The 20,519-nt window shown below is 41.3% G+C and overlaps 1 protein-coding gene across 2 annotated transcripts in view; it reads right to left on the reverse strand.

The window, feature by feature from the left end:
* CHL1 (cell adhesion molecule L1 like) overlaps nucleotides 1-4,316 on the reverse strand; it is a 133,798-nt gene extending 129,482 nt beyond the window's left edge. For both annotated transcript variants that reach the window (XM_065642900.1, XM_065642901.1), the window contains exon 1: nucleotides 4,238-4,316. The gene's annotated coding sequence lies outside the window, so the exon portion shown is untranslated. The remainder of the gene's footprint in view (nucleotides 1-4,237) is intronic.
* Nucleotides 4,317-20,519: the final 16,203 nt, after the last annotated feature.

Genomic DNA, 20,519 nt, shown 5'->3' on the forward strand with positions numbered 1-20,519 from the left:
CCACGCTGTGCATTCCTTAAGGGGTGCCTGGACACACTGGGATGAGAAACCCAAGGCACCAAATATTACTGTGTACCTTCATCTATTTATAATGCAGAGGCAGTCATTACAATGGCAAGCACTAATCAGCATATGAGTATGCAAATGCGCTTATATAAATCAATGCATAAAACAGATACAGGGAGACTAGCTGAAAAAAAAGCAAAAAAAAAAACCCCCAAAAAACAAACAAACCACACACAATTACCTTGAGTTTTGGGCATTGACTTTGTTACATAAAAACAACAAAAAAACACAACAAAAATCAAACAAGCTCATATGTAGCTAGATCTTTACCTAAGTTTGTCTAAGCCTAGAAAGGCAACTACAAGTACACAGATTATGAACTATAATAATCTTAGCCTAGGAATTCTGACAATGAGTTGAGATTTGGTTCACTGTGGCCCAAATACAGCAGCAGTTTTTACGGGCACTGCTACAACATCTTCTTCTAGTCTTAATATACCAGTAAATCATGCAATACCCAAGCTAGGGTCTAGGAAAGAAGAAAAATACCTAAAATACCTGGATTCCTTCTTCTCACCAAGAGGGATGAAGAAATCTTCCAGAATTCCAGCTACTATCTAAGTGAAATAAATGCCATGACAGCCTGCAGTTCTCCTAGTCCTAGTATACTTTTTCTTGGTTACAATTTTAGAAGGAAAAGGATACATCTATATTAGCAAGTAGCAGAGTTCAAAAGGAGTAGATAAGCAGAGCAAAATGGTGCCAAGAACACCAAATCCACCCACACGCATTGCAAAGGCTTCGCTTCAGCTCTAGTCAGGAGGCCATAGATGAAAAAAGCCCATTAGCAGCTCAAGTGCACAAAGTAAAACTCTTGAAACAGATAATCTGGCTTTGGTTTGTCTGAAATGAATCCGGTTTGTGTGGTCTGCCCGTAATGCAAACCAAAGCACAGTAAGTGGGGATGGGACGACAGCATGATTCCCTTCCAAGGTGCACTCCAGAACGAAGATATCAGGATAAATGAACCCAAAGGTAAAGAGTTCACGAGGTGCTTAAAGCCGATATTGGTACTTGTGTATATAGTCACACTAACATTTATCTTTCTTCTGCTCTTTGAGTACTAAATCTGTTATTTCCTTACACAAAATAGATCTGTTAAGAAACTAATTTCATCTGCAAGAACACAGGCTATAGGATGTGGCAGACTGCCCCAATGTAACTTGGACAACGATCAAACCCTGTGTTCCATTTAATTTACTCATAATGGAGCATGGGGTAAATCCACAAGACTTTGCAGGATCTCACATCTCGAGACAGCATGAGGGGAACTGTTCAAAAAGCATTTGGTAGATTACTGTCTTTGTTAAGACTGCCTTGTCTCACTAATGATTTTGGTTTTTGAAGAGAAGTCTAACCGAGAAAGGACAATTGAAACTTGTTATAAAACACTGAGCATATCACCACCAGAATATGGTTTTCAAGTAAGATTCCTGCTTTTTTTTTCCACACTCATGCTGTTCCCCGGACTCTGTATTGAGGCATTATTTTTAATTAATTTAAGGTTGTTATAAGGTGGGCTTTGTGCTAGGGAAAAAAAGAAAGAAAAAAAAAAGAAAAAATCTTTAACAAAATAGAATTTCTACTTTACTGGGCAAATATACCCAAAGAAATTGTGGCATCTTGTTGGGTTGCTAAGCAACCAAGAGCTCCAGTGTCACTTGTTTGTGATCAATTCAAGTCATTCATCAGGCTCTGAAGCACCAGCTCAGGAATTCCAACAAATCTGTGCTTTGGAAAAGCCAGGAGGACTTCCTGCCACACAATAACACTTTCTTTCCTCCAAGATAAACTTTGTAGATGTTCTTTTGATCCGCGTGATATGTTAATTCATTATTCTTAACATATTGCTAATGGGAAAAGCTATAATTAACTAACTACAGCATTGTAGCACATGAAAGATAAACTGAACTAATTAGTAGTGTTTAAAGTAGTCCCTGTCCTCTCCCACTGGGGAAAGGAGTGGATCCTTCCTTATCACAGAAGCAACTGTCCACAACATTGTTTCACGTCATGTATAGCTACATCTTTTTCATTTTTCCATCCAAACATAGGTGATGAAGCATATTGTTATTGGCAAACAAGATGGCTACAATCCAAGCCAATCAAGGTACACACATGTTGTGAATATTATAATCTTTCATTTAAATGAAGGCTTATCTGCTGGGTTTCTTGGGATAAAGAAGTAAACTGTTATATTTTCACTCATTAAGTTTAATTACTGAAGTAACACATACTAAATGCCCACAATAATTACATTCACTCACACTATGAGTTAAATGTAATCAAAATGTGTATACTTGAAGTACAGTCTATTTCAGCCTCATATTCATAATTCATTTTATTCCTATTTTGATAAAAATCAATCATAAATTGCAAGAGTTTAGAGAACAAACAGGTTTAAAAGCTGTGTGTTGCACATGGCAAAACTTACACAACTGCTGGACTGCTGACAGTCTGGGGGGTTTTTGTTTGTTTAACTAAAGATATTTAATTATATTTTCACATATATTGTGCAATACTCCTGAAAGAACTCTTCTATCTCCTGCAAGCCTTGGTATCTTATCTTTTGCATTTTATTTTAATGTAACATAGTCTGGTCTTGTAGTTCTTCTGTAAGCCAGACGCCACTCATAGCAGATGCTCGGCCTAAGTAAGGACAACAGGAACTGGCTAACAAGAATTTTATAATTTTTAATGACCCGTTGGAAGAGGTGGTTTTTGGTTTGGTTTTATTTTTTCTAAATATAAAGAAAATTCATTACTTTTAAGCACCAGAAAAGTGTTAACACAGCAGTAGTCATGCACTTCAATAGTTCACATCAGAAAAAGCTGAGCAGAGAATCACGGGAAGCAATGGGCAAAGGATCACGTGCACAGCTCCAAAAAGGCAACGTTGCACGTGTTCACAAATGGACAAAAATTACATATTCATTTTAACATGCAGGTTTTTCCCCATCTCCTTTCCTCAGACCTGTAACTAAACTCAAAATAGTTACTATTTATTGCTTATGGAACGGTATTTGGGAGAGCTACATAACACCTATTTAACTCAGTCACATCAAATGAACCCTTGATAATCTAACACAAATGCCACTTATCAAGTCTCTAGTGAAATTTTTCCAAACGTGTTTCAAGCAAAAGTATTGCTTGGTAGTGCAGAGAATGAATTTACTTGCTTTATATCTGTTGAGCTGTGGCTGAATACCTGTATGTTATCCAGTGTATCATAGCTTAGCTCCTTTCTACCCCAAAATAAGATGCAAAGTAACATTAGTCATACAAGTGATAGATGAAAAGTCTATTCACATTTACTGTGACCCCACTGTCAGAAAAAGAATTTCCTTGCATTATGAAAATCTAAACCTAGTTGAGACCACTGATGGTTTGATCATGCAACACAAATTAATAACACGCAGCACACGACACTGAGGTTTAAAGATTCTTATGGCTCTCCTGGAGTGCAATACAATCACATCACTTCCCCAGAGGGAAGAAAAAAAAAAATTAGGTATTGCAGGAAAAAAATACAAAATACTCTCCGAAATCATCAAGAAGGAAAGAAGAAACAAGTGTTTGACACAGACGTCTGACATCCAGGCTTGCAAACTTGAACCCACCTAAGACATCATGAGGCTGAGCGCGCCATCCCCCAGCGACGATGCCTTTGCCTCCCCGCACCTCTTTCCACGCCCGCCGCCCTCACCCGCTGCCGCCCCCGGACACTCCGGGATCCGCACCCCCTGCAAACTTTCTCCGGGCAGCGGCTCCTCCGCCCACCGCGCCGGGACCCGCTCCCGAACCCGGGGGACCCCGGACCTGCTCCCCGGGGACTCCCGGGGCTTCGCCCGGCGCTGCGCCCCGAGCCGCGGGCACCTGCTCGCCCCTTCGCGGGGCTGAGCCCAGCTCCGTTTCCTCATTGCTTTGCAGGGCGAAGCCCGGCGCTTGCGGTGCGGGACCAGGTGCGGCACAGGGAGGAGGAAAAAGAGATTTCAAAAATAAATAATTTTTTTAAAAATTAAAGAGCTTTTGGTAGAACGACAGGGCGAGAGGAGGCGGCAGCCGGGGCAGCCCTGCGGCTGGACACCCGCGGTCCCGGCGCCCTGCACCACCCGGCAGCCCCGAAGGTGGACGGGACTGGTCGTGGACCCCCCGCTCCCCTCGGCGTTACCTTGAGCCCAGCGCAGCCAGAGCCGGCAGTTCCCAGGGGGGGCGGCGAGGAGGCGGCCGGACCCGCGGGTCGCGGTAGCGGCGTCTCCTCAGACCCGTCCCGGTTCTCCAAATTAATCGCTCCACCCCCAAGGAAAAAAAAAAAAAAAAAAAAAAAAAAAAAGCCAGATAAACCAAACCCAGCCCCGCTACACACCCACGAGAAGGAAGAGGGGTCCCTCCGTGACTGGCATCAGTATCTCCTTCGGCAGAGCTTGCAGGGATCCATGGCAACGAGCCCCCGTACCTCCCCAAACCGCTGCCCGCCTCCCCCGGGGGGCCGAGCCGCTCCCGGCCCTTCCCCAGCCCCGCTCGGCGGCTCCCACCTGCCCGATCCGACGCTCCCTCGGCGAGAGCCGGGAGCCAGCGGCGCCTCCGCCCCGCCGCGCTACTCCGGGCGGCACCTGGGGATGGCGGGGAGGGAGGGAGAGAGGGAGGGAAGCCCCGGCCCGCCCGCACCTCCCCTGCCCGCCCTCCGCCCGGGGGGGCCGCGCTGCCGCCTCCCGCCCGGCAACGAGAGCGGCCCCACACGGCGGGGCAGGGGAGCCCGGACACGGCGGGGAGGCAGGTGCGGGGACGGGCAGCACACCGAACGCCCGGTCAGCCGAGAGCACTGTCCACCGGCATGACCCTCTGCAGGTCTCATTCAGTCACGGTGGCAGGGACCGCCAAAATTTGGTCAAGGAGGGAACAGGTGCTGTTGGGGAACCGTCCAATCCCTCCGATCCCATCTTACCCTCCTTTTGGGGTGCAGAAAAGCTATTTATTTTCAGAGGGAAAAATAAGGAATCAGAAAACCTCAAATGAGGATGGTCCTCCCCGCCTTATCGGCCTCTGTGCCCTCCCTTGCTAGAAAACCCATGCATTCATGATCGCAACACCTCGTGTTTTACGTATTCAAACCGTTGAAAACTCTTTTTCTCATTTTTTGCAAAAGCCCTTCTTCCTAATCTTTGCTGCATGCAATCTACAGCAAATGCAACCACAGATCAGGTTTGTGTGAGTGCTTGAACACTTGGACTTTCTGCCTGTCTGGTTTACTTCTCTAATCCCTTTGTGGAGAGGGCTAAATTTTTAAGCGATTGGTGAAGACAGTCGTCACAAATCTGCCAGTCATTTTCTTAAGCACTCCATCCAGAGACACTGTGTGGAGGTGGTGAAGGTCAGACATAATCATTTTCATGAGGACTCGGACTTCTCAGATGATTTTCTGTCTCACTTCTGACCTTTGGGTGTTTTTCTTTTCTCGGAGCTTTGTCTAATGCAATGAACAATAATCATAAAGAAACATCCACGGACATTAAACCATAAACCCACCCTACCGAATCACAGTTAGCACTCATGGGCATTATTATCATTTGGTTTAAAGATTTTTTGGACAATAGCAATCAGAATTTGTTGATGTACTGGCCAACTTCAGCAGATTTAGGTAGGTGAGCTAACTTTTTGGACAGGAAGTACAGAATCAAATTTAAAGAAAGGTATTATAAACTAGAGATTGTAGTAAAAGAAAAAAAATCTGAAAATTAGTAGGGAAAAGGGTAGAATAATTTAATATACTTGTTCTGTAATAAGAAAGCAAATGCAAAAACTCTTTTAAAGCAATGTTATGCTTGATACTTTAGTAATGCAAAGTCGAGCAATTCGTAGATATAATTTTCAGCTTAAACTAAGTATAAGTCAACTCGTGCCAATATAAATGCCAAACTTCTCACCAAATGTAAGGAGAAACGCTTCTATTATGTAAGGGAAGTGTGCTGTGGTTGCTTAGAAAGCTCTGACATTGGGCAGTCAGAGTTCGGTGCAGCAGAGGCCCAGCCCAGAGCACTCACAAGGAAACGGGAACGCTCCCTTTGAATCCCGCCCTCATAGCCCAACCCTGAATTGACTTACTGTTTCGTCCTAGGACAGTAAAATGCTATATTTACAGCACATTGCTTTCCAAAGCAACCAACAGCTAAGCAACAGGCCTGTGCCCCCATGCAGCGGAAACCTCTGAAAATAAATGGAAAAGGAGACAGCTGTAGAGAAATGTCTCAACCATGTCAGGGCTGCCGACGTATTACAAAGCCATTTGGTTCAGTATAAACACGGCCATTAGAGATCAAGTAAAAATCCAGAGACGACTGGAGATTTACTGAAGCGTTGGCAAAAACTGAAGATGCCAAGAGTGGGAAGCTGTGTCCTGCTTGTCTGGGAGCTGAGATAACAGAGCCAGGGAGAGCTGACATTGCCCCTCCTGCCATTGCCAAGAAGATGAAAAATGGGAGCAGTGACTCTTACCCAGTTCTGGCCAACGCTACCCTCCTCCTGGGATGTCTCGGCATCACCAGGAGTTTCCAGGCTGATTTCTGCAGGGCTCTGACATAAGGAAGAGAGACAACAATTTAATTCCTTCCAGTGACTGCTTGAGGCAGGACTGCTGCCAAAGTCAACTCTGTAGGCTGCCCATACCTATGTTGCTGCATCCACTACCCAGATACGCTGCATTACAAACATTAAGAAGCTAGGCTTGCAAAATGCAGTGACCACTTAGACTTTAAATTCCCTGCCTCACTGGCCCAACTTTTAGATCCTCTCTGGCAACATCGTTTTCCCAGGATCTTTTCACGTTTTCAGGTTTCGGCCCGTGACATGGAAAACATTAAACGGTTTTAACTTTTCAACACAGAATCATGCAGATGGTTTTCCTTCCACTAGGAAGCCAGCTGATGGAGAAGTCAAGGTATGTCAGTTTACCAAAAACTGTTCCACACTTCCAAAACAAAATGTCTCCATGTTCATAAGACCTGGCACTAATCACATCTATTTCTGAGACTAGGGTTTGCCGTAAGTAAAGAGTAAACAGACATAATCCATTGTGCTTCTGATTTCACTGGGTAATGAAACAGGGCAAATGTCATAGCACTTAAGTCTGCACAGAACGAAAATAAAAGACAGAGAAGCACAGTTCGGTCCTCCCCATGTCTCCACAAAACTGCTCTTTATTTTGGGATTTCCTGCTGAAAATCAAGGAGCCTTTTCATTAACCTCACTACTTGATGTGAGAATGAGAGACCAACACTGCTGGAAACATTGGGAAAAAAGTATTAAATTTCTCTAGACTGGTACTGATCACATATTTAAAATACACACTAAATGCATAATATTGTCTCAAATCAAGTGTGAAAAAAAATTTTCAGAATATTTCAGAAATTATGTAAAGAAATCAGAAGCAATATAGGGCATGTTTGTACCTATTGCAACTTTACCTTGTTACCCAATTCACTGAATGTGCCTCCTCAAGAAACACCTACCCTTTTAAAATCAGTTCCAAAGTCTGATGGGAGTCTCAGAAGATTTCGTCTTACTCTAAATGCCATTCAAAATACATGAAATACTCAGGACAAAAGAACAGATTGGCCAGTGTTTCTTTAGAGGAAATTAATTTTGCTTGTAATTGCCAGTACATATCCCATGACCACAGCTCGTTAATAAAGATGATGTAATTTTTCAAATAAGTAGATATGCAAAAATGCGAATGTACTTGAATATTAAGAGCCATAATTTGATTTTTTTTTTTTTTTTTTTGTAAGGATAGGCTTTTGGGAATCTGTTTTGGTCCTGAACAAATTAAATGGCTAAAATAATTGACATCATGAGAACAAGCATTTTTTCCGTGTCAAAATTTGTTTTGAAAATTATGTCCTGCTGCAACATATCACAATATTTTCATTAACTTCGGAGTTTTTAGAGTATTTAAATTATACCAGTTGAGATGTATATTGGAAGGAACAAAGCTGCATTAGAAACTTTCAGCTCACAGGAAAAGATTGTAATTGTAAAGGGAAAAACACAGACGAAATAGTGATGTGTATCCCACTAATGGTTTATCAAACAGGTATCTGAGTATACATCATCAATGCTTAGCTTTGAAATGTTGAAAGCTAGATGGGTCTTGACCAGAGCAGAGAAGGTACAGACGTGCTAGAAAATGCCCATCTATTCCTTCATAATGAGAATACAGAAAGAATCCACGTGATCAAAGGACAGCAAATTTAAAATGAATTAAAGAAACTACCACTTTTCACAGTTCGAATCAATCCCAGGAATTCAGGCTTTGAAGAACCTGGACTGAAAAGTTGGGATTTTTTTTCTTAATATAATTTTTTAAAGGCTGGATAATTTTATGACTGCTAATAACATTTGTAACTATGCAAGCTAGCATAATAACAACGGTAATCAAATCTCATGCTTCAGGGCATAAATTGATTGCTTGAAGGGACTATGGAGGTTTTTCTTTTTTTCTCACTACTGAGTACATGATTTCACATCTGACTAAGTGCATTACAAGGGGAGTGCTTGCTACTGTAGTTAGACAATTGATCTAATCCATAATAACAAATACGACACTGAAATACAGCGAACTGCCTATCTGCTTTGCAAACACTCGTAGATTTGGGATCAAATTCAGTGAAATATTTTGTTCTTATTTTCCAGTTAGTTTCCTTTGAAAGAAAGCAGTCACATCTAGATTTAAAAACAAACAGACAAAAACCTAATATCAACCTCACAAAACTTAGGAGCAAGAATCTCACAATGAATCTTAAAAACCCAAGTTAGGCAAGTGGGTTCCTCCACAGTTAGGTTCAGATTCAAAGACTGGAATGAAAAACAATCAATTCATAGAGCATCAAGTCACCACGCAAGCTGCCCCATGGATTTCCTATGATCAGTTTGTAAGAACTTGCTTTTGAAGACAACCAGATGTTTCAAAAAAAAAAGCCGCAGTCTCTTTTCTCTCTTTTCTTCAAAAAACAGCCAGAGAGCTCATCCTGGAGATGAGGATTTAAGTTTAATTCCCAGTTGTAAGAGAAGGCTCCACACAAGTTTGCACTCTGCTCCAGGACAGATAGACTGAGCTCTGTAGAACATATTTCATCAAGCAGAAATTAATTAAAAATCCACTGGACGCAACTTGGAGCAAAATTGGGCCTCACCTTTGTTAGGGTATTTGTGGAAGGAAGGCTTGTGCTCCAGTGATGCCACAACAGACTATTCATGCTTTTTCCTTCAAGCATTCACTAAACATCCTAGGACCTGTCTAGAAAGTTTCTTTCTGAAAATTAATATCTTACCATATCTTTGAATTTGTCATATTTTATGTCATTGCTTGTTAAGTGAGACTTTTATCATTCTAGGTTTTAGGTTTGGGTTGGTTTGGTGTTGGTGGATTTTCTTGCACTACACAGTGACATTCCCAGAAAAAAACACTTCAAAGCAGAGCTCCATAGCACAGGTTTCAAATACATATATGTATCGAAACTACAGATCTACCATGCCAAGTCTAGTTGGCCACTCCACCACAGACATGTTCTCCATTAGTAGCCTGCCCAGTAATCAATTGGCGTGTACCAGTTTCTGAGATGACGCTGCAAAACTGTACATCAAACAGAAAGGCTGTGTCTGACTGTCAGACCAACGCATGCCCAGTCACCCACCACACAATGGGACAAGTTCATTTACAAAGAAAAGCAAGTAACATACTCACAAAAAGTGCTATCTAGAAATGTATATGCGCAGAACTGGCATGAAGCCCAGAAAGAGCAAGCCACAATATTTAGAGAAATGGAATTGTGACTCACATCAGGACAATGGCATTGATCTCATTCATTTGTGGAAGAGATTAAAGAGGCCTAGGAATAAAGATTTTCTATTTCCTGAACAATAACTGCTAGTCACTGGACAAAACGTCAGCAACAAGGTCCCCATAGTTGTTTTTATTCTTGCCCAGTGTGGAGGTGGGATATGTAGAACGAAGCCGTTGCCGGGATGACCCATGAACATAGTCACAGCCTCTTCAGTGATATAGATGAGACCTATTGCTCACCAGCTACTGAATAAAATGCTTTCATTTTGCTTTCTGTCAAGGTCAACTGGGATAATTTGTACCAAATATCTACTGCCAAAGCCCTACATTCATATAACACAACCTGATTATCTGTACTCCTCTATACAGAAATAAAAACCAAGTGTTTTAAAGAAACGGTCTGTGCAAGCTTTTCCACTGAAAGTCAAACCCATTTTAATTATAATAACAGGTAACATTTACAGAATTATTGTAGCTATCCTTGCAGTCACAGTTGTGAGCGTAAACAGCTAATGCAGAATTACCAGGGACCCCCCTCCCAAGTTATACAGACATGTGAACAAGGTGATTACTGAGGGTTCTTTTGGTTTTCATGAGAAAAGAAGAAATGACATTGATGTCCTAAGACAGGGACAAACAGTGGTCTGGCTAATGCTACCATCTGTATTCTTCCATTTTTGACGTCCATCTAGTGCCTGGATTTTGTGAAAATAACCTACATTAAAGTCCAAATCAAAAACAAAACACTACATGGGTTGTTGCTGAACCATTTGGTGCTCCTTGCATTCCTTTACCAATTTAATCTGACTGGTGGGTTGCAGGGTGTTCAATAGGTCACCTGCATCAGCAATTTCAGTGCAGACAATTTGCTTCTGAATACTACATGGTATGATACACATTTTCCAATTATATTTCAGACTGCTTTTAAATTCTACCAGACAGACAGAGTTATATGAAAAATAGAAGGCTTAGGAAACAACAACATACAAATAACTGTATATTAAAACATTTTTTTTTGCACAGTCAAGCTATAGCAGTTATATAAAATTATTAAAGCAGGCAGTGAAGCAATGGTTTGATCAACAACATAAGACTTATTTTTAAAATATTGGCAATTCTCATGTAACAGAGTATGTAAATTATTTATCCCTCTTCGGTGTCCTTCAGACAAGACATTCAAGGAGAAAAAAATTAGTACTGTGAATATCAAATACAATCAGTGAAAAAGCACTTTGTAAAAATAAGCATAGCTCTGTCTCACCCTTCAACCTTATTTACGTGTATATATATATATATATATGTTATGGAAACCCAGGAAACTTTATTAAAAATAAGCACCACTCAGTAAATACCGGAAACACTATCACCAGGCCAAGATGACGAGTCAAAAATTACATCCTCACAGCATTATACTTGTAAGATATGATAACATACCCTAATAGTTTTAGTAGACTGTGCAGGCAATACTTAGCTTTTTGTTTCAGTATCTAAATTAAATGGATAAACACTTCCAAAACTTTCAAATCAAAACTAACAGTAAATGGAGGTCCGTGGTGTAGGGTGACCTTGACCATTTGGTTAGCAGGCTGTTGGCTCCAAGCAAGCGGTATGCTTTTTCAGAACAGGCAGTAATGTAATGTGGTGGAGCAAGGAACACAAGACGTAGAATTAGGATCCATATGGAGAACATATACTCTGAGTGGGACATAAGTCTGAGAGGGATTTCAGAACCATCGATTTTGAACCTTACCTATTTGGAGGGCTACAAAATCCATAGCTGTATAAGCAGAGGATATTAAGTATAGAAAGTCTCTACTGCTTTTTTATTTTGTGCTAGTATGTATTTTGGAATTAAAGTGTTTGGTTCAGCTGCCTGCAGCTCAGGATGGATAGCAAACTGCTTGTTAGGATTCAGAGTCAGGCAAACAACTGCAGCATTGGAAAGTACATCTTACAGTGAGCAATGAGAATTCATCAAGTAACATGTTAAGAGGTGATTAGATCCCAGTCTGTGGTACCAGAGGAAAAAGGTATTTTGTAGTAGAGGCCTCCTCTATCCAGCTGTCAAAGTATAACAAGATCTAATGACTGGTAGATGAGAAAATTATTTATATTTTTTTGGTAAACAGTGAGCTTAATTAACCCTTTGGCAAAATTTTTCTAGTTGTGGTAAATTATTCATGATGGGCCATTATAACACCAAGACTACATATTTTTTCCTGAAAATACTACTTAGCTCAAGAAAAAAAGCTCAAATCAGGAACATATAATATAAGAAATTAGTGTTAGTTGATCACGAAGGTTGTATTGCAGCCCTTGCTGATGCCCAGCAGTGAGGACAGCACAACTCACTGCAAGGTCCAGGCCAACAGGACCCTGGAACAAACTGCTGCAGAGATGACCTCAGAAGAAACCCATTAATCCAGACCTACCAGCAAAAAAGAAACTGGTTGTGAGCCCTGTCTGGCTGTGAAGTGGCTACAGTTGTAGCAGAAAACACAGGCTTATCTTACTCTGTCATCCTCCTGATCCTGCCTGCATAGCCCACTGCTGGGATGGAGCAGAAAAAATCCTCAGTTACAACAGCAACATCTTGCTCAAGGGCTTGAAAAAGTTTCTCAAAGAGGTAATATACTCCCTTAGAAATCAACAGCAAAAACAGGTATATGTCATCTTAAACACGCATACTAGTTTGGCTAGATGTTAAATCCAACGCTGAAGACAAACAATACCAGAGAAAAACTCCTGTTAAATTCACCCGCATTCATGCGGTTGTGCTATGTTACATACTCATTTAATGATATAGAATTATAATGAAGTTCAAGCTGAGCTGCCTTCCAGCTCCTTGAAGTTAATATAGTAGTGACACTTTCCATCAGCTGAAAATTTATCCTTTTCTAAATGTATCTGTCAGCTCTAACAGCTCCCAAATTTCAACTTCGTTGAAACTGCCTTTTCAGTCTTTCTGCCATCTGTTTTTTTGCTGGGCTCATATGTGTTTCTCTGGCAGTGACTCTGTCAAACATACTAAAGCAGTGAAAAGCACAATGGAAAGTATATTTTTAAAGTGTCTTGTCGCATTTTGGAGTTAGATGCACTTATATCACACATACACATAATGATAAAAAAATAGCAGAGGCCAATACATCTGCATTTGGGTATAAATTTCTCTGCAAAGCATTCGCTGACTGCTGACAAAACCAACCTCTTATAAGGTCCGTGAATGTAGCCTAGCATATATTCCACACTTGAAGAGTCACATACATCTCTTATACAACCACCAAAGAAAGAAATCCCCATGCCAACGTTCAAACTCTGGACAGGAATGCAAGTCAGCCATAATTTTGCCATGATGACAGTAATCACCAATGTACAAAAGGAACGTTTCTAAAAGGGATTGTTTCTAGAAAGCTATATTCAATCCTCTGTCCAAGTTGTAAACACCCACACTGTTTATATTTCTCTTACCTTTGCTAGAATAAGTATCCTTCCCCGGTGCCATTCATGATGCACTGAAATAGACACATTAAAAGGCTTATACACATCCTTGACAGAGGGAGCAGAAAGGGAGGTTACCATTTTCTTTCAAACTATAAATAAAACAAAAAACTATTTCAAATTTTACTTCTTTCTATGTGACCACATCTCATTCCAACCTATATAGTTATCTTCTGGATTCACTGGTTAATTTATCCCCTTATTTGTAGAAGGGGCAGTATTTTTTCTTCTTGCAATAGACAGCTAAAATCTTATTTATTTGTTGAAAATGGATTATTTTATTCTCCACCTTTATTGCCAAGAGATTGAACTGGCTGAAAACAAAGAGAAGCATGTTAAGCAATGAACTGCAGCAAAAAAAACCCCCTAACACAAACCATTAAAAAAGGAAATACCTATAAGATAACCCGTCTATCCAAGGCAGGAGTAAGCCGGGATGGAAAGACAAAAGATGACTTCAAAATAGGCATAGCTTCCTCTGATCTGAGTTTTTGCACTCATGAAAGTTTTAATTCTACCTGAAGATGCATTTCTTCAAGCACAGCGGTCAAAACATAATGGGCCCCTTAGGTGGAAAATTAGAATATAAAGGCTATCAACTGCCAATTAATCTTGCGAGGTCAATGGGAAACAGCCAGAATTGCCATTTCCAGATGGGTGAAAGGATACTCTAGAATTTAATTTATCCCGGTACCAATGCACTCTGGCAGATCTCTGAGCCCACACTCTCAAAAAAAGGAACTGAAAGACCAATGACTTGGCAAGATTTGGGGCCTTACGTGTCAGATTCTTATAGTGCCTAGACTGGAGGTGTAAATTCACCCACAAGGGCTACATGGGATATGGCACATTTTGACTGCTGAGATAAGTTGGGTAATGCCAATGACAAAAAGAGTGATACCTCTTTGAAACAGCAGCAAATGTGATCAGAATGAGACCCCTTCTCATTAAATGAATGACTAACTTCTGAATCAGGACAGAAACACAATAGTGCCTTAAATTAAAGGTTCTTGAGAAACAATTTTGCTATCCCATTTGCACGGGATTTGTTTTGCTCGCAGAATAATTTATCATTATTTCTATTGCAGTAATGACAACGAGTTCAGTGTTATGTTAGGCTGTGTGCACATTCCTGAGATAACATTCACAAAGGTAGAAATCAGACAAAGAATGGCACGATGACAATGTAATGGGGAATTTTGGCAATCAGGCTGTGTGCCTCATAGACTTATATTCTTTTTGCAGATTTTTTTAATAACATGAAGTTGTTTCAGCCTTTCATACTGCAATATTATAATGGCTGTTTTGGGCTATTACCTCTAATGGAAGAGAACTCAGGGGACAGGAGGGGAAGGACTCTTTTGAAGTGAAAAAAAGAAGGTCCAGCGAGGGCCAGCAGAGGATGGGGTCAAGGATAAGACTGGAAGAGGCTACCCAGAGGGTGATTCAGATCCATCCTCAGGATGCCCAGAGCCCACCAGTCAGTGAGGCGGGTCCACAGAAGATGGGGGAGTGCACAATGACACCAGTGCCACGTCCCCAACACTGCCTGGGCACCCAGGGCTGAGATTAAACACAGCTTCTAGGTCTTTAGGGAGAAGATGTGTAAGTGGAAGTCCTGGTGAATCTGCTCAGGGCAATTAAGTCTGTTAGTGCCCTTGGGAGACAGGGTGAAAGAGGATCTACAGCAAAAGGAGAACGGATAAAAATTAACTGACTGATAGAGCTGAAAGGCATTAGCCTCTCATGTGATGGTGTAGATCTGCACTGCAGAGCTGAGTTTCTCATTTCTATTCAGACAATGACAGAATTTAGGTTTCCCTGATGGGAGGTGGGGGGGCTGTTTTTTCTCTTCGAGTTTTTCAGAGGACACTTCAGCCTGGGGAAGAAGGGAAGTCTCTGGGCTGTCCCCCAAACCTGGGGGAAGTTGTGGGTTTCAAGAGGCCTGTTGGACCTCCGGAGGCCACACTGACCAGCCTTGCATGCAGCTACGGACTACTTGTCAGGTTTTTTTCTCTTCTGTTGTTATGGAAACAGCCTGTCGAAGGGCTGCTGAGGTTCCGAATCCTGGATGTGCAATGAGGGCAGGTAGACAGGGGATCACTATTGTGTAGTTTCAAGGCTGAATAAAGATGTGGATATTATTTTACATATATATTAAATAAACACAGACAGTCAAAGCCGTAACATGCAGGCATTTCTAGGATGGCAGTGTTTGTAAGAAAGCTGGTTGGTGTGAATTTCTGCAACCACCTGCAGGTGTGTACAGCATCACCATGCTGGGTGCCAAAGGTTTTGCCTAAGGAGACACCTGATTATATCCAGAGACCATTGCACCTGGTACAAATTTAATGAAGAGATTCCTGATGTTTCTCCAGTCATTTTTAAAGCTGTATCCAACCTGAATTTGCAGGAGCAAAGATCCAAAGATATAGAACTGCCAGGACAACAGTGGTGATTTGGAGATAGAAGGAGGTCTGGCACCTGAGATAATTCAGCAACTCTCGATGCTCTAAGGCTGGAGATAATCATTCCAAGTGTGTTATTTCATCTGGGATAACATGCATCAGCCAAACCACTGCCTGTAATTCTTTGCTTGGCAAACCAGACTGGTTTTTGGACCTACAGTCCTTTGTATAGTCAATATGATGCTCTCAGCCTGTTAGCCAAAACGGTTTTCTCCAAGAGACTCTATTACTTCCTTCAGGAACGAACTTGTCAGAGGCAGCTGTTAGATGTATGCACTCGTGTGAACATGCCAGGGAAATGTGTCTGATCACAAAAAGGTCAAAAGAGATGGCTAGTCCCTCTGGGGGCTTTCTACCCCACCTTCTCCGCAGGCCGTCAATGAAAGAAAGCTCCTTTCTGCTTCCCCACAAGCACACTTGGTTCACTCTCTGATCCCTCTCTATTTATTCAGCTGTGCAATGTGCCTAAGACTATTCAAAGTCTGTAAATCAGACAGCAATATTTAAGCACAGAACAAAACCATCACAAGCCAATTCACACAATCTCCACAGGACGTAAGAGGAAAGACAAATTCTCCAACACTGTTTCACTAATGAACCTCACACCTTTGCAGTAAAAGCGAGATTGTCTGCTGTTCACTCTTTCTCCCAATTATATCTTCAGCTCTTTGCTAAAGCTGCCGATCAATGTACCAGTTAATGCCAGGTCTGAATGTCATTCTGTATATGAATATTTGTCCATTCAGTATTGCCCATAGAAAAATTTAACTCACACAGGGCTCTGCAAGCTCTCATAGGTAAAAACCCCAGTCTTTCTAAGTTAGACCATGAGGTATCTCTAAACATGGGAACAAAAGAATAAGTTCAGAAGAGAAGCAGCTGCATTGTAGGAAACTTCCTCTGCTGCACTTCCAGTCCCGGGGCACACTAGAATAGATTCAGGACTTCTGGTGCAATAGCATCACCATCTCTTCCATAGCAGTGCAACCACCAATATTGTCTATGGTGGTAGACTGACACTAGATCCTGGCATTTATTTACCAGTATCTGTGATAATCTCCAAATTCAAATCGGCAAACCTCACACACTGGGGGAGAGGGCACTTAAGCAAGCCCTCTGTCACCATGCCAAGGCTGTCCAGTCAAATGAACGGTGCTACAGTGACACACGGATGCATCATTTTGCTTTTGGAAGTACCATAGCCATGTGTTCAGGTCCATGAAATTTTCCCAGGTTTTTAGCCAACACAAACTCTTCTGATCCGAAGCTAGTTTCTTCAAGGCTAGCTTTGCACTGCTCTGCACTGTCTGATGTAAATAAAACCAAGACCCTTTCCTACTCCCAGGTATAATGGAAGGGGCTGCTTGTGTAAGGAGTCTCACAAACAGGAGACACAGGCTTGCACTCTGGGCTACTGTCATTGGGGACGACGTTCCAAATAAATCAACCCACGTCTTAGATCTTTAGTGTAGATATCAGTGAGAGAGAGGTCTTGTGGGCACAAAAGAAAATGTAGAGAAGACATTTTCTTCACAAAGATTAGATGCTGCCGACTTCTTCTGTCCTTAGCTACAGGATATATAAGCTTTTTACTCCAGCAGTGTTCTCATTCCTGGGAAGATATAAAGACTTGGTGTGATCAGCCAAGAACATTGCTATAACTACTGAATTAACAAGAAAAGCATTATGACATCACAGTACAAATGACAGAACAAAACCCTGTGATGAATAGAGAGCTGTTTATTACTTACTAGTATGTCAGACCTTGAATTTCAGTACAGAAAAGGTGAAATCTGGTATTCTACAGTCTGTCCTTACCTTGTCGCCTCCATTTGAAAAGGAAATTGCATAGTAATTTTCCATTGGTGTTTGCTCCTGAAAGTTACTTTGCCTTCAGCTAGCCTGAACTAAACTGAAGGATCAGTTCTCTTGGAAGTTCATTTCTTGGAGCAGGCAGCAGCTTGGAGAAAATATTACCATGCAGGAGCAAGACTGCACTAATTGGAGAAACCGGTGTTTCAGCTGCTGCTGTTTTGGAGTATTGGAATGAATTAAAACAGATGAAGCTGACATTAAATAGGTATTGAGAAAAAGTACCAAAGACTGGGAAAGCAGAGCTGTGTGCAAGATGAGGAGGTGTTTTATTAATGTGCGGTGGTTTATAATTTCATAGTTGTTTGTTTCACTGATTGCACAAAGAGACCCAAGTCTTTCCACAGCGTGTCTGTAGGACCTAGAAGAAATGTCCCAACGTAAATGTGCAGCAGATGCCAGGGGACACACAACCACTCGGCAGGTCAGGGAGACACCTGGAAGAGGGCAGAGGCTCATCCCCTCCCCACAGCTCATGCTGCATCCTCAAGTCTTCCTCACACAAACTCGCCCCTCGGTGTCTATTCAACATGAACACGCATCATATATTTACTGCATGTTTCTACTTCAGGACAGTACATCACTAGCCAACACATACAGCCTCATGCACACTACTCACTGGATGCAAAGGCAGTCTCTAGTTTACAGCCACACTAACGAAAGATATTTGAATGCAGAAAAGAAAGACATTGGCAAAGAAGAAAGACAGATGATATAGAGCATTTTGCCTTTCCGCAGGGCTTTCCAAGTCCAAGAAAGCTAGGTAGTATTTTCTAAATATCGTATGGTTTTTTGCCTTTATTAATCAGTATTAAACCAAATTGGATACACAGACCAGCATTGCATGCAAAACCCTTTGCTATTTAGAGTAAATTCAGTGTGAGCATTTTCCAGAAAATACTGATAAAATAAAAATATCCTCAGGGAGCTATATACTATTTCTTCAGCTGCTCATTATATGACTTGCTCTAATAGTTCATCATACTGAATTTCATATCCCTGCTGCTGCTGAGGACAGAAAGATTTTACCAAAAAACAACTGTTTTGAAAATTTTCTGGGCACTGATTTTATCAGTGTGCAACATTTGGGGAACTTAGTGAGGTAAAAGCACCACTAGATCCAAGTAGGTCGAAAGGTGTTACAGGAAAATATTTGGAGGATAAATTATTAATTGGATAGGGGAGAGGTGCTGTTGTCAGGCATTCTTGCTTATAATCTTTCATTTACACAGTGAATAGTCTTCAAAACAGAGATTATTATAACGTCTGAATGCCTAATTGAAAGAAGGTGCTGCAGTTAACCAAGGAACTGTTTAATTTTAAACCCTTTTATAATCCCTAAACGTGAATCCAAATTTAAACATGGAGGAAAAATACATGGTGTATTCAGAAACAAACAAAGGTACTGTCTGACATAAGGAGCTTATGTAAATGTGGGATGGCAAATCTCCTTTTACTGTAAACCTTTCGAATACCTCAATAAATCATGAAGAACAACAATGAAAAATCTTTCTTTTAAGGAGGTTTGCCATGGGATTTCACCTGTCCAGGACTGATGAGGGACAGCACTGTTCAGGGGAAAAAAGAGCTTTGCTAGCATCTTCCCAAGCCATAAACTGCAAATAAATATCATTTTTTTGTGCATGTGCTTGTGTGCTTCCATTGTGTATCCACTGACAATTTGCTAATTTTAAAACAGAGGTGACATCATGCAGGGATGGATGCACCTGCTGGAGTGTTTTACATCCTTTCAGTCCCCTTTCACAAGCCAGTAGTTTTATCTTTACTTTTAAAGGCACAGACCCTATTTAAAAATAAAATAATAATTATTAAAACATGCCTGTACTACAGTGACTTGGAAAGACATTGGTGTGATCCAGTGGATAAAACACAGCATCAGAAATCCTGGACATTTCCATTTTACTCTGTGCAGTCACTGTCCTGCCATATAATCTCAGCAAACTACTTCACCTCCTTCCTTCTCTCTTACTGTTCTTACCTTTTAATTTTCCATTTAGACTGGAAGCACTCTGGAGAAGAAACTATCTCCTACTGTGTATATATAGAGCCCTTTAGTTCACAGTGTTCTGCTCTCAATTGTTCTTGGAAGACCAACAATTATAATTACATGAAGGCAGGATGCATGTGGATGCAACATTACTTTGTTCAGGCTAATCAGCTCAATTCTATCAGTGAAATCTCTCTCAATTACAGGACAATCCATGTGTGCGACTGAGACAGCAGAAATCAATCCTAATTACTCCCCACTGCCTGTACGATTCTCCTGTGCAAACAGAGAAGGGACATGAGGTTTTCCCAACACGGTTGGTGGTTGCTGCAAATTCCTTAGGTAAGAACCTGTTACTGCCCTATTAGGAAATGCTTGTACTATGCCAAGCAAGAATACGAGCACTATTTATGTCAGCAATATTAACAAAATGGCCACTTCAAGCAGAAAAACAATTTTAAACTCGTAACAGGCCCTTTCTAGAGAGAACAGTGTGTGACCTCCCTCCCTTCCACCAGGACATCCTGAGCAATGAATCTAAAACTGAGATCCCCATGTTTTATGGCAGTTGAGAATTTCATAAAATAAGTTCGTTGTCCTAACAGAAAAAGCTAAATATTGTGTTCTTAGGAAATCCCCTTGACACTGATGTAGGCTCACAAATCTGTCTTAAACCAAAATTCACTTGTGGGTGAAGATTTGGTTTACCTCCCACCGCTCACAAGACATGCAGCAGAGAGCTGGGTAACCTGTGTGGCTGGAGTGGTAG

Source organism: Caloenas nicobarica, chromosome 11, assembly GCF_036013445.1.
Source record: "Caloenas nicobarica isolate bCalNic1 chromosome 11, bCalNic1.hap1, whole genome shotgun sequence".
Lineage (NCBI taxonomy): Eukaryota > Metazoa > Chordata > Aves > Columbiformes > Columbidae > Caloenas > Caloenas nicobarica.